A 22,424-nucleotide genomic window follows, 5' to 3' on the forward strand; every position below is an offset into this window, starting at 1 on the left:
TGAGGGAATTATCCATTTCCAGACAACAAACTTGGACTGAGACAGAATTAAGGAAATCAGTGCGTTCGCTTAAAAAAAAAACTTAAATTGATTTAATTCCTACAGAGGGCACCCTCTTTGGTCAGGTTAGTCTTGGCAACAGGAAGGACTGAATACGTATCAAATATTAATAAATCCACTTATTCACCACATAGTATTTGAAAAGGTCATAGACAGGCCTACACAGACTCCCCTGTGTGGTTTTACGTTTGCGACGCAAAAGCCTTTAATTAAAGCTTCGCTCTGACGAGTATGACGATTTACCTCTTTTGTATGATATAATCGGAGGCGTTTTGTAAATTGTTTTCAGCAGTGGCTGATTTTGTATGAGGTTTCATTCTTGCATCAGTATTTGTTTTAAATTTTTAACCCCTGGGTGGTATGCTGTCACAAAAGGCAATATTTTGCCTGTAGTTTTTTTGGTTTGTTTTTTAAGTGTCGACTGCCTTGCGGCAAACGAGACCTCAGATAACGTTTTTTCAATTAGGCTTTTTGGGTAACCACGTGCTTCAAGTCGTGTTTTGAAGTTACACATGGCCTCCTGGAAATTTCTTTCCGAGGAGTTTGTTCTTAGAAGTCTAATAGCTTCTCCTTTAATAAAGCCTTTCTTAACACCTGGCGGGTGGCAAGATGAATAGATCAATGTCTTGTTTACGAACATCCCACAGGGAGAAAACGTCGTCAATGTAACGCTTCCATACTCTCGGCTTGATACTGCTTTGGTGAAGCAGTTTTGTTTCAATTTCTGCCATAAAGAGATTGGCAAAAGCAACCGCCATTCGTGTTCCCATGGCAGTTCCAAAACATTGGAGATAGTTTACTCCGTTGAACGGGAACGAATTTTCTTTCAGTATAAGCCCGAGCATTTGTTTTAAGTAGTGGGACGGAATGGGAGGGCTGTTATTGTGGTATTTTTCGTATGCTTGGCATACTATTGTGATACCCTCTTCTTGTGGGATGTTTGTGTACAAGCTTGTTACATCCATTGATACTAAAATAGTATCATTTGACACTTGCGTTTTCTCCATGAAGTTGATGAAATCAGTCGTATCTTTGAGATACGATTTTTGCTTTTGAGCAATAGGCTGTAATAAATGATCCACAAAGGATGATATCCTTTCAGTTGGTCCTTCGCAGCCCAATATAATCGGTCTACCCACTGGCAAAGGTTTGTGGATTTTTGTTAAAGTGTAGAAAATCGGTATTCTGGGCGGATTGGGAGTCTGTGAAAGCCACTTTTTTGTCATATCGTCTATATGTTTGCCATTGTGCAGTTGAGCAATAAGCTCATTAACTTTTTTTAATGTGTCAGTGACCATGGGGTTTTCAAGAGGTCGGTAGTGGTCTCTGTTGTCGAGCTGAACCTGGGCCTCTTGAATTTTGTCCCTCTTGTTGAGAATCACTGTTGTGGTGCCTTTGTCAGCACGCTTAAGGTTGATGGCAGTATTGTTTTGCAGTTCTTTGACTGCTTTGTGTTCGTTGTATGACAGGTTGTGTTTTGGCTTTGTTATTTCTATTTCAGCAAGGCTTAACTTGATATTTTCGAAGTAGCGTTCAAGGGCAATAGAAGGTTGTACTGGTGGTATCCAGTTTGATTTGACGTGGAAAGGATGTGGTTCCTTGTCATTCCCGTGGAATATATATCTAAGTCTCATTCGCCTAGCGAATTGTTCGAAGTCACGCAACAATTGTTGCCTGATCTTATTTTCATTTGTCACGGGTGTTTCAATAAATTTAAGCCCTTTTGCTAACACGCTGACTTGGTGATCAGTTAATGTATTGTCTGAAAGGTTTTTAAGGTATTTTTCATTTTTCTCCCTTTCTGTAGTCACTCGCTTGTGTAGTGTATTTTTTCTACGCTTTTTGCGTTTATTATTCTTGGATAGCCTTTTTGCTGCAGTGGGTTTGGCGACTGATTTTTCAGAGGTGACACTGTTGTACTTTTCAACATGTTTATTATCACTCTGAAAGCGTGTACATATAAGATCTTTCAGCTCTGAAAGCTGATTTTCTATTTTGTCTATCCTGTCGGCATCAGTATTTACAGTGTTCCTCAAGGGCGAACGTGATCGTTCACGTGTATTTACATTGTATTGTGATCGAGACTTGGCAATATTAGCCTTTTCAAGTTTGTTCTTGTGACTAACAAGTCTACGCTGATGGAAGCGCACAAGGGCGCTAACGTATTGTTCTTCGGCGTGACTTTTAATAGCGCTTATTTCCTGTCGAATGGTTTCGTCAGGCGTGACGTTTGCCTTCGCCTGAAGCGACTTAGGGCAAGTATTTTGTTGTAAGTGTCTCTCCAGTTTTAAAATGGAGGTTTCAGTTTTTTGCTTCTTGAACTGGATAGCGCTGATGGTGTCTTCATGTTTCCTCTTCCTTGGCGGCCGCGTATCGGCTATTCCTCGGAAGGTTTTCTTTTTGACGGCTTTCTTTTTGAAGGCGTAGACCTTCGTTACTGCGTTGTTTAGCTAATTCAGCTTTATGCCTTGGCTCGAGTTGTGATGCTAGAGGGCTATCCTCTGGGTCCGATTCTAGCTTCGGATCAGTGTACGTTAATTCCATCTCCTCGTCCAGATTTGGACGGTAGTCTGGCGTTTTTGGTGGCCGCAATGGTGTTTCAAAAAAATCCTGTCTGTGACCGTTTCATAGTGTGATATCCTCGGTAGTATAGTGGTGAGTATCCCCGCCTGTCACGCGGGAGACCGGGGCTCGATTCCCCGCCGGGGAGACGCCTACCGTTTTTGTGCTTAACCATGTTTTCCAAATATCAACTTTTCCCTGCAGGCTAAAAGTTTTGAAATTAGTTTTCTTTAATTCAGAAATCAATTCGTTTTTTCATGAACATAAGGTAGCGATAACAAACAGTGAGCTACACTAGAGGAAATACAAAAGCTTACGCAGTGCTGTCAACACGAAAATCTCTTTTGCACCATATTAACGTCACCGACTTGATATCTATGATAATATATCATTAAATCTGGCTTCTAATGGGCCTTTCGAATTGAGTTACGGTTAAATTTGATAACTATACTGAACAGGCCATATCGAAATAGCTTCGAAAATTTGAAAGGAATATGTGCGTTTGGCTTCCGAAGTAAAGAGATTACACGTCAGCCATGGAGTAAATTTGATCCAGGTTCTGCTATCGATCGGATTCTTTTTGAGCTGGCAGAGAGAGGGTTTAAAGCTGTTTATGTAATAAAAAAGATTGTTCTTCGTCCTATTAAGTTTCACTAAGAGAAAGATGTTTTTTTTTTGTCTTGTCTCAAGCTTAGGAAAACGGAAAAGTTCTGAGTCCTCACGAGAAGCTAAACCTTCGGATTCCGCCCTTGGATTCTCTAGCCCTGAGCCACAAGGACACAACGCTGCACTGGGTCATCGCTTGGTCCACATGTGACACGTGTCCTGCATACTGCTAAGATTAACAATGTCGAAAGGGTCCTGCGTGTAAATAGAATAAGAAAGATAGTAAATACTAAGTTTGGTGGTGAGATGGAGAAAGATGTTTTTTTTAGTCTCGCCATGAGCTTTTGGACCAAGAAAAAGTTCTGAGTACCCTTGAGGAATTGAGTTTCCCTTGTTTAAGCTCGGCTACTTGCCACTAGTTTTCTGTTGACTTGTGTTTGAGAAGATTCAGGCAGTTGTTGTTTTTTTTTTCCATGTTGAACGTTTGGGATTTTCTGTTTTTTTCTGACGCAGTGAGCTGTATTTTGGTCTTCATTATTTTCGAACCACTCTTGTTACAAGTGTTTTTTGACACAGGAAACGGGACAATTTATGAAAGTATATTAGATAAAATTATGACAAAAAGAAAAACGAAAGGCACCGGTGGAATTTGAACCCATGACCTCCTGTATACTAGACAGGCGCTCTAACCACCTGAGCTACGGCGCCTCTCTAGCTGTGGCACTCAGATGCTCACGTGTTGGAAATCAAGTGCAGTCACGCCTTTACCATTAAGCCGAAAAAGACAAAAGTAGACTGGAATACTCCAGTTTTCATAATTCGAAGGCTGGGCTTCATTTCCTATCTGTCTTCATTATTTCTCCTTTAGTGTGGGATGAACACACCCTAACTGTCATTTGTTTGGTATCCGCGGGTTTCGCCCATAACGAGTTTCGCCCAAGAAGCGTTTCGCCCATAACGAGAATGGTTTCGCCCAGGCATAAATTCGATTCGCCCAGACTGACAGTCAGTGATTATCCAGGCTAAGGGCCTCTTTAGACATATGCTTTAGATGAGCCCGGTAACCGGGCTTTTGTTTTCTGTTCATACAATGTTCATACACGACTTTCGTAATGGCGGACGTAGCGCGGGGCTACTATTGGTATTCAAATAACAGTTGACTTCACTTTAGAAACAATAGCGTGCCAAGTAAACTTCAGTTTTCTTTTCAAATTCTATTGACAAGTGAAAAGGTGAGATTTTTTTGGCCAGAGTAAACAACGGTTCTTTTCAAGTTCTATTGACTAGTGAAAAGGTGAGATTTTTTTGGCAGGAGTGAACTTCAGTTCTTTTCAAATTCCATTGACTAGTGAAAAGGTGAGATTTTTTTTGCAAGAGTGAAAATCTATTGATAAGCGAACAGGTGAGATATTTTTGCAAGAGTAAGCTTTTCAAATTCTATTGATAAGGTTTGATTGAGATTTTTTGTGTAAGACGGTAATTTCCTTTAAGTTAAAGCTTTCGTACCGCACGGCGTCGGAGTAGTAAAGCTATTCCACGCGCGCGCACTCATGAACTTGACAAGTTTCTATCTCTTTTCCAATTATATGTTGCCGTTACCTATGTCAGAAATACAATCTTTAACTCTCGATTCCTTTGTTTTAGTATTCACGAAACCGTATTCACATGTATTCATAAGCTGGCGTGCGGAACTTATCTTCCGTGTACAAAAGATTTGCAACGATGATATGTTCCACGCGCAAGTGTTTTCAAAAGCGTTTAATTCAATTCTCGAGAAGAAAAGTGATGCAAAAAAATCATAGCAATGCTTTTACGACAAACGGACGTCTCTGCAGTATTTCGTGCGCGAATTACCTTAACAATCCCCGCTCCACAGTGAAAGCTATAATTGACTTGTTCGTTTCAACAGTAACTTGTTCGTTTCAAAATTTCATGATCTCAGGTCAAGTCACTTTTCTTCATTCTGTCCATACAAACGTTTATAAGGTTGACGTTTTCCGAGTGAGAGTGTAGAAGTTTTACTTATGGGCGAAACCTTTATTTTTCTGGGCGAAACCATTCTCGTTCTGAGCGAAACGATATGTGCGAAACTCGTTATGGGCGAAACCCGCTATAACCATTTGTTTGAAGAAGCTTGTTTCATTGGTGAGATTGATGGTGGAGCAGTGGTGACTTATTTGCGGGTTTCTGCCTGACATAGAGGTTGGCTCGGACAGCTCTCTTTCAAATGCAACTACCTTACCAGGAGCTAGGTAAACTTTTAGAAGCCGTTCGCTGTGATAAGCTTAAAACGGCAGAGAACGCCGGAAACCACAACGGACACAAAAGATGTGAGTAAATTCTATTGATTTAACGTGTAAAATGTTCATATTTCGAAATATTTATCGTTGTAAATCGACCATATTTCGTTCCCTATGCTACTCCTTATAGCATGTTCAAATTATCAACTGTTCCTCCGTAAGTTAACACCGAGTCACACAACATGTTACGCTTACATGAATTAATCGTTTGCTTTTTATCGAGACGTGAGCTTGGGACACCTTTGTTCATGTGAATCTACACTCGAACTATCGCAAGAAGCCTTGCATCCCTCTGCTGTTTTTCTTTCCATATATTAACGAGTAAAGTTAGAAATTAACCAGGCGCTAATCTTGATTGGTCGATGTGCTCTCTTGGGGAGTCCTAGTTCGCAGTAAATTCAAACTGAAAATAGACTTGTCTGTGAAAACGCCGTGACAAAAATATGGAGCAGTTAAAGGCTCCAAGTAATGGGTTCCTGACTCCTCTTATGCCTGAGGATACGCCCCCAAGTTAAACAAGTGCTCAATCAGACTTGAAAAATGATCAGAAATGCTACTCTGATCGAAAGTCCAAGAACACCGGTCCATCCATGACAAAGTTATGGCACACAGGTATCAATCTACCTGTTTCAGTAGAATAATAATAAAAATACCCTTTCTAGAGAATATTTGAGGTTCATGTGGTTTTTTTTGGGGGGGATGCGGAGGGGGGGATCAGAAAGGCTGTATTCCGGGTTGTAGTTTCTGGTTAAATGCGTATCTCCGCACTTTGTTTCGTTTTTATGTTTCAGGAAAGACCCCAATGAGCAGATTTTACTATCCTAACGTTGTGGGAAAAGGACAACAAGTTAAATGTAGCAGCGGGGTCCAGTTTTTACGCCAACTGTTGTTTTAACATCAAACATGTCGAAATTAAGTGTATGCATTTCAGGGGCCAGACACAATCTGTGCCATGAGGGCGAATTGTAACAGGTTGGTTTCTATAGTGTATCCGCCTAACACGCGGTAGGTCGCAGGTTCGAGCCCTGCCAGAAACATAGTGAATACCTTTTGTAGTCACCTTTTGTCCTCCTTTTATAAAGGCTTATTATGTCGCAACGCGTGGCTAATTTTTTCTTACGCTTTGTTTAGGATATTTCTCAGCAGATTAACAAATATAATCCATGTTATCGTATATTTTGTTTTTAGCTTTAATTATCTTAAAACGTTCTACGCTTTTGAAACATCGAGACTGAGTGGCTTTCATGGTTGCTTACATTTCCTGTTGGACAACATAGTTGTGACAGCCCAAAAGCACACGACAAGGTTACGTTGTCCATGCACAGATGTTTGACCGCTGTATGCTCTTTGCTACTCTGGTTTGAGTGCAGCATAATTATGAGCCAAATCTGTTACGTCACCGGTCAGCGGACAGACTAATAAGCAACAATCAAAATGGCCACTTCTTTTGTTATAATCATTATAAGTGTAAGCATTACTCATCTTTAAGCGAACTTCGAATAACAATACACTCTTAGGCACGAATTGCCTCCTTCATAAAGAGTACAAAACTTAGGAGATGAACCTGAGATCTTCCGCGTGCTTGGTGTATGTGATAATGAGGGAATTATCTGATTCCAGACAACCAACTTGGACTGAGACACAATTAAGGAAATCAAAGCGCAGGCTAAAAAGAAAATCTTAAATTGATTTAATTCCTACAGAGGGCACCCTCTTTAGTCAGGTAAGTCTCGGCAACAGAAAGGATTAAAGATGTATCAAATACTAATAAATCCATCTGTTAACAACATATTATTTACTCTACGAACAAGCTTGACCGTGTGACATCCTTGGTAGTATAGTGGTGAGTATCCCCGCCTGTCACGCGGGAGACCGGGGTTCGATTCCCCGCCGGGGAGACGCGAACCGTTTTTGTGCTTAACCATATTTTCCAAATATCAACTATTCCCTGCAGGCTAAAAGTTTTGAAATTAGTTTTCTTCAATTCCGAAATCAACTTGTCTTTTTTTATGAACATAAGAAAGCGATATCAACAAACCGAGAGCTACACTACAGGAATTACGAAAGATTACGCAGTGCTGTCAACAGTCCGGGCCATAACCATTTCTGGATACTTGATGACGTCACCAACAGGGATGTCGTAGTGGGACATCGAGGAAACTCACTCATTACTTTATTCGAGCCCTAGCGACTTAGTTCCCTACCCATATCCCATGAAACCTTGCAAAATTACAGAAGACAAGCAATTACACACAACAAGCAAAGAACTGACGGTGGTTGCGATGACGAGAAGCAAAAATTCAGATGAAAAGTCGGGTGGAGGTCCACGTTGCGAAGGGCTCGATCGAGGAATAACCTCTATTTAGTTGAGGTTTTCAGGTATGCAACATTTTTTTTTTATTCCTAAAAAAAATCTTTTAAAAAACTAGAATCAACACGAAAATCTCTTTCGCGCCAAATTAACGTCACCGACTTGATATCTATGATAAGAGGTCATTAAATCTGGCTCCTAATAGGCTTTTTCGAATTGAGTTACGATTAAATCTGATAACGATACTGAACAGGCCATATTGAAATAGCTTCGAAATTTGAATGGAATATGTGCGTTTGGCTTCCGAAGTAAAGAGGTTACACGTCAGCCCGAAACAATTTTTTCCCGAAAAAGAATTTTTTTTAAAGCAATAGAGTCTTAATATATGCTTCAATTCATTTAAAAAAAAATGTAGCCAAGAGAGGTTATCCTCTTATGTTCTTAATTCAGATCCTAAGTGGACGGGTGTAGCATTTCACTATGGTATCACCAGCGATCCGTTGAGGATAAATTTTATCTCCCCTTACAGCAATAAAGATTGGAGTAAATTTGATTCAGGTTCTGCTATCGATTGGATCCTTTTTGAGCTGGTAGAGAGAGAGTTTAAAGCTGTTTATGTAATAAAAAAATTGTTCTTCGTCCTATTAAGTTTCCCTCAGAGAAATTTTTTTGTCTTGTCACAAGCTAAGGAAAACGGAAAAGTTCTGAGTCCTTATGAGAAGCTAAACCTTAGATCTTCGCATTCCGCCCTCGGATTCTCAAGCCCTGAGCCACAAGGACACAACGCTGCACTGGGTCATTGCTAGGTCCGCATGTGACATGTGTCTTTCATACTGCTAGGATTAACAATGTCGAAAGGGTCCTGCGTGTAAATAGAATAAGAAAGATAGTAAATACTAAGTTTGGTGGTGAGATGGAGAAAGATGTTTTTTTTAGTCTCGCCATGAGCTTTTGGACCAAGAAAAAGTTCTGAGTACCCTTGAGGAATTGAGTTTCCCTTGTTTAAGCTCGGTTACTTGCCGCCAGTTTTCTGTTGACTTGTGTTTGAGAAGATTCAGGCTGTTGTTGTTTTTTTTAACTCCATGTTGAACTGACGCAGTGAGCTTTATTTCGGTCTTTATTATTTTCGAACCACTCTTGCTACCAGTGTTTTTTGACACAGGAAATGGGACAATTTATGAAAGTATATTAAATAAAGTTATGAGAAAAAGAAAACCGAAAGGCACCGATGGGATTTGAACCCATGACCTCCTGTTTACTAAAGGACAGACAGGCGACAGACTTAGACAGGCGCTCTAACCACTTGAGCTACGGCACCTCGCTTGGAGACGAAGGTACTGGTGTTGTAGAGGGGTTAATTTTTGAGATGGAGCCGGCCAAACAGTTAAGAAGTTTTTTGTGCGTTTGACAAAAAAAAAAGGAATGCGAGGCTGATATAGCAAGGCAATGATATAAAAATGCCTTAATTCTGTTAGGACATACTTGCTAAAAGCTACCTTCAAAACGTGAGTGGCAACTGGTGCTTGTCGTTGTTGGATGATATAGAGCTTCATACAGTTCTTAAACCCAAAACACAGTCCAGGGATCATTACTTCAGTTATGGCAAAGGCAGCGAAAAAATTGAGGAATGTAGTTTACAACCGTCTGTAAACTTCAAGGTATAATACACCTAAACAAATTACGAAACAAAATACGAAACAGTGGAAAATGTTCTGACCCCCTATTGATACTAACAACCTATCCCAGGGTGAACTACACGAAAGCCGCGGTGGAACTGGGATTAGATGAAACTTTTATGATGAACGAATTCCCTCCTTTGCTATCGATTAATACCGAAAATTGATAATTATAAAACTGATACATTCGTCATTTTTCTAAAGACTCTAAACATCTAAGATTTAGCAGACACAATCTACTCCTTAATAGTAACACATATTCGGTCGTCTCCGTGGCGCAATCGGTTAGCGCGTTCGGCTGTTAACCGAAAGGTTGGTGGTTCAAGCCCACCCGGGGACGATATTTTACACCTCAGCCAACCCTTTTGTTTTCTTGTTGCATGTTTTATATGGCCCATTTCTCGGTAAAAAATATTAATTGTTCTGTTAGCTGTTACAGAGTTACTAGCTGTGGCACTCAGATGCTCACGTGTTGGAAATCAAGTGCAGTCACGCCTTTACCATTAAGCCGAAAAAGACAAAAGTAGACTGGAAAACTCCAGTTTTTATAATTTGAAAGCTGAGATTCATTTCCTATCTGCCTTCATTATTTCTCCTTTAGTGTGGGATGTACGCACCCTAACTGTCATTTGTTTGAAGAAGCTTGTTTCATTGGTGAGATTGATGGTAGAGCAGTGGTGACTTATTTACGGGTTTCTGCCTGACATAGAGGTTGGCTCGGACAGCTCTCTTTCAAATGCAACTACCTTACCAGGAGCTAGGTAAACTTTGAGAAGCCGTTCGCTGTGATAATACTTCCTTTAATGTACACTCCTTGTAAACCGGATGAGATTGTCATTTAGACTTGAACAATGCTCCGAAGTGCGACCATGATCAAAACACCAGTAACACTAGTCTGTTCATGACGCAGGTGTTAACCCGCCCGCTTTAATAACAGCAATGAATAAAATACCCTTTCTAAATCACATTTCACATCTCCGGCCTGTTGGTCTAGTGGCATGATTCTCGCTTTGGGTGCGAGAGGTCCCGGGTTCGACTCCCGGACAGGCCCGATAGTCCCTCCTTTTGGAAAACTTTCCCGAAATTAACAGACCGGTTGGTCAAACTTCCCTTAGATAACTTTATGACGACGGCAATCCCATAAAAGATAGATCTCATTTTGTTTTCCGTTTCTGGTTCCACACAAGCCCTTAACGTACCACTGAATTTTGTTTTTTTCAAGGAGAGCTCCCATTACTTCTGTTTTTTTTTCTCTTAAGAGTACCAAACTTGGAACATTAGCTTAATACATTTCGTAGAAAAGGTTGTGGTTATTCATCGTGTTTTTCGTTTGTCTTACGACGTAGTCACGTGTGATGTAGATCGCGACATTTCAACTGCATACTGTTAGTCTTCTTCAGGCAAAACCAAACAGCAGTGCCGTACCCGCCAACGAGTTACTACTAGTGCGGTTTTGCCTTATGTCAAAGGTCTGTCCTAACAGCTTCGCCGTTGCCTACAACAACAAGGCGTACGTTTTCAAGTCTGAGACTACGCTAAGATCTCAGTTAGCACGACCAAAAGATGCTGTCGACCCGGCTAAACAAGATGGCGTAGTCTACAGGATTCCCTGTAAATGCGGCAAGGTGTACATCGGAGAGACTGAAAGACCTATGCAAGACAGAATTAAGGAGCACGATCGAGATATTCGATTCGCCCGTGCAACACCGAACACAAGCCGCTCTGGAACAGAGTAAAGTTTATTGATCGTGACCCTTATTACTACACGCGCAGGGTCAAAGGGGCAATTCATGTAAGACTTCACCCTAACAACATCAGCAGGGATAGTGGAATAGAAATTCCAGAAGCTTGGATGCCCACGACAAAAACAACAACAACAACAACAGGAGAGGCGTGCGACAGCGGACCGCCAAGAGAGAAAATCACTGAGTGAACAGCAAGGATCGAAAAGCACCAATCAAAGCTGTTGAATAACAACTAATCATAGCAGAGCATCGCTGTGATTAGTTGTTCATCATCGTCGCCTGAAGAAGACTAGCAGTATGCAGCCGAAACGTCGCGATCTACATCACACGTGACTACATCGTGAGACAAACGAAAAACTTAGCTTTTATTTTTATCACCCTAATTCAGTTTCTCGGTTGTTAATAACATCCCTTGATTTAAACGCAGGCGAATCTAAAAAAATTCCGAAGGGCGGTTATTTTCGCTTTTTTCCGAATTTAGTTGTGTTAAATCTGATAACGATACTCCAGAGACAAACGAAAAACTTAGCTTTTATTTTTATCACCCTAATTCAGTTTCTCGGTTGTTAATAACATCCCTTGATTTAAACGCAGGCGAATCTAAAAAAATTCCGAAGGGCGGTTATTTTCGCTTTTTTCCGAATTTAGTTGTGTTAAATCTGATAACGATACTCTAGAGGCCATATTAAAGTAGATTCAAGTGTTTAACATAACATAAATAGCAGGTTTCTGTAGTGTAGTGGTTCTCACGTCCGCCTCACACGCGGAAGGTCGCAGGTTCGAGCCCTGCCAGAAACAGAAAAACTTTGAAGCAAGAGAGTCCTTATAAATACTTAAGTTTTACCTCGACCAAGAATGTAACACATTTCAGATGTTTGTTCTTCCCTCCTGTTTAGTCACTATAGAAATCTTCACTTTCCACTTATTTACCTCCGTGAATGTGGTGAGGCAGTAGTCATACTATTGTTCAGGTCAGGTTGTAGAAACAGAAAAATAAAATAATGGAACAAGAAGCGTTAACATATATATGATATAACCAAACTCCATCATGGTTTGGTGACTCTTGATAACAATGGCTAATTCTTTTTTTTAAAGAAATTAAACTCTTAAAAGAAACTCACAAAGAATCTTTAAGGCTCTTAAAGAAACTCTTAAAAAAGTCGGTAAAGCAAGCTTAAAACGGCAGAGAACGCCGGAAACCACAACGGACACAAAAGATGTGAGTAAATTCTATTGATTTAACGTGTAAAATGTTCATATTTCGAAATATTTATCGTTGTAAATCGACCATATTTCGTTCCCTATGCTACTCCTTATAGCATGTTCAAATTATCAACTGTTCCTCCGTAAGTTAACACCGAGTCACACAACATGTTACGCTTACATGAATTAATCATTTGCTTTTTATCGAGACTTGAGCTTGGGACATCTTTGTCGCTTTGTTCATGTGAATCTGCACTCGAACTATCGCAAGAGGCCTTGCATCTCTCTGCTGTTTTTCTTTCCATATATTAACGAGTAAAGTTAGAAATTAACCAGGCGCTAATCTTGATTGGTCGATGTGCTCTCGTTGGGAGTCCTAGTTCGCAGTAAATTCAAACTGAAAATAGACTTGTCTGTGAAAACGCCGTGACAAAAATATGGAGCAGTTGAAGGCTCCAAGTAATGGGCTCCTGACTCCTCTTATGTTAAACAAGTGCTCAATCGGACTGGAAAAATGATCAGAAATGCGACTCTGATCGAAAGTCCAGGAACACCAGTCCATCCATAACAAATTTATGGCACACAGGTATCAATCTACCTGTTTCGGTAGAATAATAATAAAAATACCCTTTCTAGAGAATATTTGAGGATCATATGGTTTTTTTTTTTGAGGGGGGGGGGGTGTGGAGGGGGGATCAGAAAGGCTGTACTCCGGGTTGCAGTTTCTTGTTAAATGCGTATCTCCGCACTTTGTTTCGTTTTTATGTTTCAGGAAAGACCCCAATGAGCAGATTTTACTATCCTAACGTTGTGGAAAAAGGGCAACAAGTTAAATGTAGCGGCGGGGTCCAGTTTTTACGCCAACTGTTGTTTTAACATCAAACACGTCGAAATTAAGTCTATGCATATCAGGGGCTAGAGAAAATGTGTGCCATGTGAGGGATCAGGGTGGTTTCTGTAGTGTAGTGGTTATCACATCCGCTTAACACGCGGAAGGTCGCAGGTTCGAGCCCTGCCAGAAACATAGTGAATACTTTGTGTAGTCACCTTTTTTCCTTCTTTTATAAAGGCTTATTATGTTGCAACATAGCATATCTCTCAGCAGATTAACAAATATAATCTATGTTATCGTATATTTTGTTTTTAGCTTTAGTTATCTTAAAAAGTTCTACGCTTTTGAAACATCGAGACTTAGTAGCCCGCGTGGTTGCTTATATTTCTTTTGGACATCATGGTTGTGACAGCCCAAAGCACACGACAAGGCTACGTTGTCCATGCACGGATGTTTGACTGTTGTGTGCTCTGTTCTACTCTGGTTTGAGTGCAAGCATAATTGTGAGCCAAAATCTGTTACGTCACCGGTCAGCGGAAAGACTACTAAGCAATAATCAAAATGGCCAGGTCTTTTGTTATACTCATTATAAGTGTAAGCATTACTCATCTTTAAGCGAACTTCGAATAACAATACAATCTTAGGCGTGAATTGCCTCCTACATAAAGAGGGCAAAACACTCACAGACCTACTACTACTACCGAAGCTAACGACAACGCAACTCATACGACCACAGCTACTGTACTATACATAAAGGGCATATCTGAGAACATCTCACGCATCCTACAACTATTCAATATCCGTGTCGCTCACAAATCTATTACCACACTACGTCAGTTACTGACTAGCATCAAAGACAGACACGAACCGAGGAACAGACAAGGAGCAGTATATAAGATCAATTGCTCCAACTGCCACGCCTCCTACATCGGTGAGACTGGCAAAAACCTTACAACTAGACTGACTGAACACAAACGAGCGACGAGGAAAGGCGATGTCAACAATCACATTGCATGAACATCACCGACTTACGAACCACACTATTGACTGAGACTCTGCGCAATGCCTTACCTACAGCGCCAACTACTTTCAACGACTGACCCTGGAAAGCTGGTTTACTAACTTGGAACAGACTCCCCTGAACAGGTGTCAACCACTACCGGCACCATACAAACAACTCATCCACGACATTAACATTACAAACGAACCGAACAGAACGACCTACCTTCACTATCGGATCCAAACCGACCAATCACGACTGACCTACGCCACTTGAGTCTTACAGCCGATAACATCAAGGCAAAGCTGACCAATCAGTGTACACAAATTGGACTAAGTACATTTGACTGACGACAACCTTTTACTTGACTCTGATGATGACTTCTGCTCAGGTTGTCGAAACGTCAGTCACCACTACCGACAACAGTCCTTCTCAGGACTACACTCACCCGGACGATCAAACTACACTATTACATGTTACCCCCGGGTTCAAACCATTTACTGTATAATGAAGGAATTATCCGATTCCAGACAACAAACTTGAACTGAGACAGAATTAAGGAAATCAGAGCGCAGGCTAAAAAAAAACATAAATTAATTTAGTTCTTACAGAGGGCACCCTCTTTAGTCAGGTAAGTCTTGGCAACAGAAAGGACTAAACACGTATCCATAAAACCACCTATTAACAAAATAGTATTTACACTACATACATAGCGACATCCTCGGTAGTATAGTGGTGAGTATCCCCGCCTATCACGCGGGAGACCGGGGTTTGATTCCCCGCCGGGGAGACGCGCATCCTTTTAGTGTTTAACCGTATTTCCGAGATCAAGTTGTTTTTTCATGAACATAAGAAAGCGATATCAATAAACAGTGAGCTACAGTACAGGAATTACAAAAGATTACGCAGTGCTGTCAACACGAAAATCTCTTTCGCGCCATATTAACGTCACCGACTTGATATCTATGAAAGGAGATCATTAAATCTGGCTCCTACTGGGCTTTTTCGCATTGAGTTATGTTTAAATCTAATAACGATACTTAACAGGCCATATTGAAATAGGAAATAGCTTCGAAAACTTAAATGGAATATGTGCGTTTGGCTGCCGAAGGAAAGAGGTTGCACGTCAGCCTGATACATGGAAGATCGCAGGCTCGAGCCATGCCAGAAACAATTTTTTCTCGAAAAAGAATTTTTTTTAAAGCAATAGAGTCTTAATAAATGCTTCAATTCATAAAAAAAACGTAGCCAAGAGAGGTTATCCTCTCTTGATGTACTTACTTCAGATCATAAGCGGACGGGTGTAGCATTTCACTATGGTATCACTAGCGATCCTCTGAGGATAAACTTTATTTCCCCCTTGCAGCAATAAAATTCTCTAGCCCTGAGCCACAATGACACAACGCTGCACTGGGTCATCGCTTGGTCCGCATGTGACATGTGTCCTGCATAGTGCTAAGATTAACAATGTCGAAAGGCTCCTGCGTGTAAATAGAATAAGAAAGATAGTAAATACTAAGTTTGGTGGTGAGATGGAGAAATATGTTTTTTTTGAGCTTTTGGACAAAGGAAAAGCTCTGAGTACCTTTGAGGAATTGAGTTTCCCTTGTTTAAGCTCGGCTACTTGCCACTAGTTTTCTGTTGACTTGTGTTTGAGAAGATTCAGGCAGTTGTTGTTTTTTTTAACTCCATGTTGAATGTTTGTGATTTTCTGTTTTTTTTTTCTGACGCAGTGAGCTTTATTTTGGTCTTCATTACTTTCGAACCACTCTTGTTACCAGTGTTTTTTGACACAGGAAACGGGACAATTTATGAAAGTATACGAGATAAAAATTATGACAAAAAGAAAAACGAAAGGCACCGATGGGATTTGAACCCATGACCTCCTGAGCTACGGCGCCTCGCTTGGAGGGATTAGATTTTAGATGGAGCCGGCCAAACAGTTAAGAAGATTTTTGTGGGTTTGACAAAAAAACCGAGGAATGCGAGGCTGACATAAGGCAATGATATAAAAATGTCTTAATTCTGTTAGGACATGCTTGCCAAAAGCTGCCTTCAAAACGTGAGTGGCAACTGTGCTTGTCGTTGTTGAATGATAGAGAGCTTCATACAGTTCTTAAACCCAAAACACAGTCCAGGATCATTACTATATGGCAAAGGCAGCAAAAATCTTAGGAATGTAGTTTACAACCGTCTGTAAACTTCAAGGTATCATAAACCTAAACAAATACGTGACTCAGTCACGGTACAAAATATGTAACAGTGGAAAATGTTCTGACCCCCTATTGATACTAACAACCTATTCCTGAGTGAACTACACGAAAGCCGCGGTGGAACTGGGATTAGATGAAACTTTTATGATGAACGAATTCCCTCCTTTGCTATCGATTAATACCGAAAATTGATAATTATAAAACTGATACATTCGTCATTTTTCTAAAGACTCCAAACATCTAAGATTTAGCAAACACAATCTACTCCTTAATGGTAACACATATTCGGTCGTCTCCGTGGCGCAATCGGTTAGCGCGTTCGGCTGTTAACCGAAAGGTTGGTGGTTCAAGCCCACTCGGGGACGATATGTTACACCTCAGCCAACCCTTTTGTTTTCTTGTTGCATGTTTTATATGGCCCATTTCTCGGTAAAAAATATTAACCGGTAAGTCAAACTTCCCGAGGATAACTTTATGATAACGGCAATACCTTAAATCATAGATCTCATTTTAAAATATATTAAAGTTCACACGGCAACCAGGTGGACAATCAGACATAGTTTGAAGCTACACTGGTTTGCAGATTTAATGAATGTAACCGAAGAAGTTACAATTCATAGACCCAACGTTTCGACACTCCTGTCTAGTGCCTTCATCAGGGGTGATCTAAAAGCTGCAACAAGAGGTCCTTTTATATGATCACTAATTAGCGGCCTTTTTTTTCTGACGAGGTGTAAATAGGCGTTAGGAAGCAGACCGCCATCGTCACGATTTAAAGGAGCGTGGGCGGAGTTAATGTGCCAAGCCTCCAAACAAAGGCGCTGGTGGTAACGCCGATTAGTGGTGATAATTTTAGAATTATCCCACCCAATTGTATGGTTGGTTAGGCAAGTATGCTCCGATAAAGCTGAATTTTCCTTTTTGCAAAGAAAAACCGCTTTTTGGTGCTCTTTTAACCGTGTACCAAACTGGCGTTTGGTCTGTCCGATGTATTCGTTATCACAGTCATTGCAAGGAATAGAATAAATGGCGTCGGTTCGTTGTTCTTTCGTGACAGGATCCTTAGGTTTGGCGAAAATATGCCCCAAAATCTGAAAAGGTTTTTGAGCAACTTTAACGTTGTGGCTATTCAAAATTCTCTTGATGGGTTCAGTAACATCCTGTATGTAAGGAATAACAGCAAAACCAGTCGCTGGTTCCCTTTCATCAAGAGCGTTACTATTTGTAACTGGTTTTTGGCAGTTACGGAGAAAAGTTTTTGTATAGCCATTTGCCTTTAGGACATTGGAAACATATTTCCTCTCCTCAGCCTTCGAATCGAGTGATGATGGTAGACAATCAGCCCTCCTAAGTAAAGTTTTGGCTACAGACTTTTTATGGCAAATAGGATGGTGAGAATCGAAAGCGAGGTATTTGTCGGTGTGGGTGGGTTTACGGCAGACACTTGTCTCTAAATTACCCTGAACCCCTCTAGGCACATTTAAATCAAGAAAGGGCAAATGTCTATCCTTTTCACGTTCAAGGGTGAATTGGATCGACGGCTCTACTGAATTCAAATGCGACAAGAGGCGCTCCGCTTCATTTCCGGATACCGCAGAAATAACATCATCGACATATCGTTTCCAGAAAAAGGGTTTAACCGGTGAAGTGGCTAAGGCCCTTTGTTCCACGTCTTCCATTACCATGTTAGCAATGACAGCAGAAACAGGCGAACCCATAGCTGTACCAAAACTTGTTGATAGTATGTGCCGTTATATGTAAATTGCGTGGTTTTGAGGCAAAAAGACAGCAGATGAATAATATCCTCCACAGGCAAAGAAGTTCTTTGTCCTAGGGAAGCATCTTCTCTGAGTCTTTCCTCCGCAACCTTAACGGCAAGATCAACTGGGATTTTAGTGAAGAGCGAAACAACGTCGAAAGATACTAATTCTTCACAAGCGTCAAGAGTTTTATCTCTTATGAAATCCGTAAATTCGCAGGAATTTTTGACAGTGTAATCAGTATTCCCAACAACAGGCGACAAAATTCTCGCAAGATAACCAGAAATTGCATAAGTCGGAGAATTAACAAAAGAGACAATGGGTCTCAAAGGAATTCCCGGTTTATGAATTTTAGGTAAGCCATAAAAACGTGGACATAAGCCGTCACTACTGTATAACATTTTGTACGTAGAGTCACTAATTCTGCCAGCTTTTGTTCAAATCAAGCAATAAACTTTAAACTTTTGTTTTCCATTTCTGGTTCCTCACAAGCCCTTAACCATTGAATTTTGTTTTTTCAAGGAGAGCTCCCATTACTTCTGTTTTTTTTTTCTGTTGAGAGTACCGAACTTGAAACATTACCGGAATTCATTTCGCAGAAAAGGTTGTGGTTATTCATCGTGTTTTTCGTTTGTCTCACGACGTAGTCACGTGTGATGTAGATCGCGACATTTCGACTGCATACTGCTAGTCTTCTTCAGGCAAAACCAAACAACAGTGCCGAACCCGCCAAAGAGTTCAAAGCTACTGCGGTTTTACCTTATGTCAAAGGTCTGTCCGAACAGCTTCGCCGTTGCCTAAGACAACAAGGCGTACGCGCTGTTTTCAAGTCGGAGACTACGCTAAGATCTCAGTTGGTACGACCAAAAGACGCTGTCGACCCGGCTAAACAAGATGGCGTAGTTTACAGGATTCCCTGTGAATGCCGCAAGGTGTACATCGGAAAGACTGGAAGACCTATGCAGACAGAATTGAAGAGCACGATCGAGACATTCGACTCGCCCGTACCGAGACCTCCGCCGTTTGAGAACATGCCCACAACACCGGGCACAAGCCACTCTGGAACGAAGTAAAGTTTATTGATCGTGACCCATATTACTACACGCGCAAGGTCAAAGAGGCAATTCATATAAGACCTCACCCTAACAACATAGCGGATAGTGGAATAGAAATTTTAGAAGCGTGGAAACCCACGATAAAAAAAAAAACACAACAACAGGAGAGCCGTGCGACAGCGGACCGCCGAGGGAGCAAATCATTGAGTGAACGGCAAGGATCAAAATACACCAATCAGAGCTGTTGAATAACAGGTAATTTAGTGTTAACAACTGGGTTGAAAACGTAAATTAGCCACCGTTTCGAGCGTTATCCCTTCGTCAGAACGATTGACGAAGGGCTAACGCTCGAAACGTCAGCTTTTTTACCCTTTACGGTGGCTAACTGTTACGTTTTCAACCCAGTTGTTAACACTAAATTACCTGCTATACTCTCCCACCGACGCAGCACCACAGTTTCTTTAGAAACTTATCCCTTTATTCTGTTGAATAACAACTAATCACAGTAGAGCATCATGCTTTATGAGATGACGCATGACCAGTCGACCTCATCGCCTAAAGAAGACTAGCAGTATGCAGTCGAAACGTGGCGATCTACATCACACGTGACTACATCGTGAGACAAACGACAAAGTTATCTTTTTTTTTTTATTACCTTAAGTCAGTTTCTCGGTTGTTAATAATATCCCTTGATTTAAACACAGGCAAATCTAAAAGAATTCCGAAGGGCGGTTATTTTTGCTCTTTGCCGAATTTAGTTGCATTAACTCTGATAACGATACTCTACAGGCCATATTAAATTAGATTAAATTAGATTATATATTTATATATATATATATATCATGTTTCTGTAGTGTAGTGGTTATCACGTCCGCCTCACACGCGGAAGGTCGCAGGTCCGAGCCCTGCCAGAAACATACTTTTAGAGAAACTTTTAAGCAAGAGAATAAACGCTTTATTTTTACCTCGACAAAAAATGTAACACATTTCAGATGTTTGTTCTTCCCTCCTGTTTATTCATTATGGAAATCTTCACTTTCCACAAATTTACCCCCATGAATATGGTGAGGAAGTAGTCATACTATTGTTCAGGTCAGGTTGTAGAAATAGAAAAATGAAATGATGGAACAAGAAGCATTAACATATATTTGATACGACCATACTCCATCATGGTTTGGTGGCTTTTGATAACTATGGCTAATTCTTTTTTTTTAAAGAAATTAAACTCTTAAAAGAAACTCACAAAGACTCTTTAAGGCTCTTAAAGAAACTCTTAAAAAAGTCGGTAAAGCAAGCTTAAAACGGCAGAGAAAGCCGGAAACCACAACGGACACAAAAGATGTGAGTAAATTCTATTGATTTAACGTTTGAAATGTTCATATTTCGAAATATTTATCGTTGTAAATCGACCATATTTCGTTCCCCATGCTACTCCTTATAGCATGTTCAAATTATCAACGGTTTCTCCGTAAGTTAACACCGAGTCACACAACATGTAACGCTTACATGAATCAGTCGTTTGCTTTTTATCGAGATGTGAGCTTGGGACGCCTTTGTTCATGTGAATCTGCACTCGAACTATCGCAAGAGGCCTTGCATCTCTCTGCTGTTTTTCTTTAGATATATTAACGAGAAAGTTAGGAATTAACCAGGTGCTAATCTTGATTGGTCGATGTGCTCTCGTGGGGAGTCCTAGTTCGCGGTAAATTAAAACTAAAAATAGACTTGTCTGTGAAAATGCCATGACAAAAATATAGAGCAGTTGAAGGCTCCAAGTAATGGGCTCCTAACTCCTCTTATGCCTGAGGATACGCCCCCAAGTTAAACAAGTGCTCAATTAAACTTGAAAAATGATCAAAAATGCGACGCTGATCGAAAGTCCAGGAACACCAGTCCATCCATGATAAAGTCATGGCACACAGGTATCAATCCACCCGTTTTTAGTAGATCAATAATAAAAATACCGCTTCTACACTGACCGGCCTTTTGGTCTAGTGGTCTGATTCTCGCTTAGGGTGCGAGAGGTCCCGGGTTCGACTCCCGGACAGGCCCGGTTGTGGGCTCTTTTGGTCAAAACCATTTGGAAGTTGTCAAACTTTGCCTGAAAAATGTATGGAAATTGTATTACCATACGTTGTGTAATTCATATGTATTCATTTCCTTGTTCTTCAAGAGCCCTAAACATTCGCGTTTTTTCTTTTTTCAATGAAAGCTTTCGTGTATTTTAGTTATGAAAATATTTCTTATCGAAGACTCGCCTTATGCTTCTGAAAGACAGGAAATGGCTGAACACGGGAGGTGCATTTCCATGCATCTTACTTGTTTTTCGATAAGCTCAAGGATCAGTTATTGTCTATTGGGAGGGGGGGGAGGGGAAAGGGGCAGAGAATATTTGAGGATCATATGGTTTTTAGGGAGGGCGGAGGGGGGATCAGAAAGGTTGTATTCCGGGTTGCAGTTTCTTGTTAAATGCGTATCTCCGCACTTTGTTTTGTTTTTATGTTTCAGGAAAGACCCCAATGAGCAGATTTTACTATCCTAACGTTGTGGGAAAAGGACAACAAGTTAAAATGCAGCGGCGGGGTCCAGTTTTTACGCCAACTGTTGTTTTAACATCAAACATGTCGAAATTATAATTAAGTCTATGCATTTCAGGGGCTAAAGACAATCTGTGCTCTGTGAGTTTCTGTAGTGTAGTGGTTATCACATCCGCCTAACACGCGGAAGGTCACAGGTTCGAGCCCTGCTAGAAACATAGTGAATACCTTTTGTAGTCACCTTTTGTCCTTCTTTTATAAAGGCTTATTATGTCGCAACGCGTGGCTCATTTTTTCTTACGCTTTGTTTTAACGTAGGATATCTCTCAGCAGATTAACCAATATATATAATCTATGTTATCGTATATTTTTATTTTAGCTTCAGTTATCTTAAAAAGTTCTACGTTTTTGAAACATCGAGACTTAGTGGCTTGCGTGGTTGCTTATATTTCCTGTTGGACAACATGGTTGTGACAGCCCAAAAGCAAACGATAAGGGTACATTGTCCATGCACAGATGTTTGACTGCTGTGTGCTCTGTTCTACTCTGGTTTGAGTGCAAGCT

The 22,424-nt window shown here is 40.7% G+C and overlaps 13 non-coding genes and 1 pseudogene across 13 annotated transcripts; 11 read left to right on the forward strand and 3 right to left on the reverse strand.

The window, feature by feature from the left end:
- Positions 1 to 269: 269 nt before the first annotated feature.
- LOC136278253 (uncharacterized) lies at positions 270 to 2,797 on the reverse strand (annotated as a pseudogene).
- Positions 2,699 to 2,770, forward strand: Trnad-guc (transfer RNA aspartic acid (anticodon GUC)). Its single transcript has one exon. It is a non-coding gene; the product is annotated as a tRNA-Asp (tRNA).
- Positions 2,798 to 3,862: 1,065 nt separating the features above from the next.
- Positions 3,863 to 3,936, reverse strand: Trnat-agu (transfer RNA threonine (anticodon AGU)). The gene has a single exon. It is a non-coding gene; the product is annotated as a tRNA-Thr (tRNA).
- A 3,418-nt stretch (positions 3,937 to 7,354) lies between these two features.
- Trnad-guc (transfer RNA aspartic acid (anticodon GUC)) lies at positions 7,355 to 7,426 on the forward strand. Its single transcript has one exon. It is a non-coding gene; the product is annotated as a tRNA-Asp (tRNA).
- A 1,633-nt stretch (positions 7,427 to 9,059) lies between these two features.
- Trnat-agu (transfer RNA threonine (anticodon AGU)) lies at positions 9,060 to 9,157 on the reverse strand. The gene is made up of 2 exons: positions 9,120 to 9,157; positions 9,060 to 9,095 (listed from the first exon to the last, which is right to left on the reverse strand). It is a non-coding gene; the product is annotated as a tRNA-Leu (tRNA).
- A 624-nt stretch (positions 9,158 to 9,781) lies between these two features.
- On the forward strand, positions 9,782 to 9,855 carry Trnan-guu (transfer RNA asparagine (anticodon GUU)). The gene has a single exon. It is a non-coding gene; the product is annotated as a tRNA-Asn (tRNA).
- A 639-nt stretch (positions 9,856 to 10,494) lies between these two features.
- On the forward strand, positions 10,495 to 10,566 carry Trnap-ugg (transfer RNA proline (anticodon UGG)). Its single transcript has one exon. It is a non-coding gene; the product is annotated as a tRNA-Pro (tRNA).
- Positions 10,567 to 11,985: 1,419 nt separating this feature from the next.
- Positions 11,986 to 12,058, forward strand: Trnav-cac (transfer RNA valine (anticodon CAC)). Its single transcript has one exon. It is a non-coding gene; the product is annotated as a tRNA-Val (tRNA).
- Positions 12,059 to 13,414: 1,356 nt separating this feature from the next.
- Trnav-aac (transfer RNA valine (anticodon AAC)) lies at positions 13,415 to 13,487 on the forward strand. The gene has a single exon. It is a non-coding gene; the product is annotated as a tRNA-Val (tRNA).
- A 1,526-nt stretch (positions 13,488 to 15,013) lies between these two features.
- Trnad-guc (transfer RNA aspartic acid (anticodon GUC)) lies at positions 15,014 to 15,085 on the forward strand. Its single transcript has one exon. It is a non-coding gene; the product is annotated as a tRNA-Asp (tRNA).
- Positions 15,086 to 16,799: 1,714 nt separating this feature from the next.
- On the forward strand, positions 16,800 to 16,873 carry Trnan-guu (transfer RNA asparagine (anticodon GUU)). Its single transcript has one exon. It is a non-coding gene; the product is annotated as a tRNA-Asn (tRNA).
- A 3,294-nt stretch (positions 16,874 to 20,167) lies between these two features.
- Positions 20,168 to 20,240, forward strand: Trnav-cac (transfer RNA valine (anticodon CAC)). Its single transcript has one exon. It is a non-coding gene; the product is annotated as a tRNA-Val (tRNA).
- Positions 20,241 to 21,303: 1,063 nt separating this feature from the next.
- On the forward strand, positions 21,304 to 21,375 carry Trnap-agg (transfer RNA proline (anticodon AGG)). The gene has a single exon. It is a non-coding gene; the product is annotated as a tRNA-Pro (tRNA).
- A 630-nt stretch (positions 21,376 to 22,005) lies between these two features.
- On the forward strand, positions 22,006 to 22,078 carry Trnav-aac (transfer RNA valine (anticodon AAC)). The gene has a single exon. It is a non-coding gene; the product is annotated as a tRNA-Val (tRNA).
- Positions 22,079 to 22,424: the final 346 nt, after the last annotated feature.

Source organism: Pocillopora verrucosa, chromosome 14 (assembly GCF_036669915.1).
Source record: "Pocillopora verrucosa isolate sample1 chromosome 14, ASM3666991v2, whole genome shotgun sequence".
Lineage (NCBI taxonomy): Eukaryota > Metazoa > Cnidaria > Anthozoa > Scleractinia > Pocilloporidae > Pocillopora > Pocillopora verrucosa.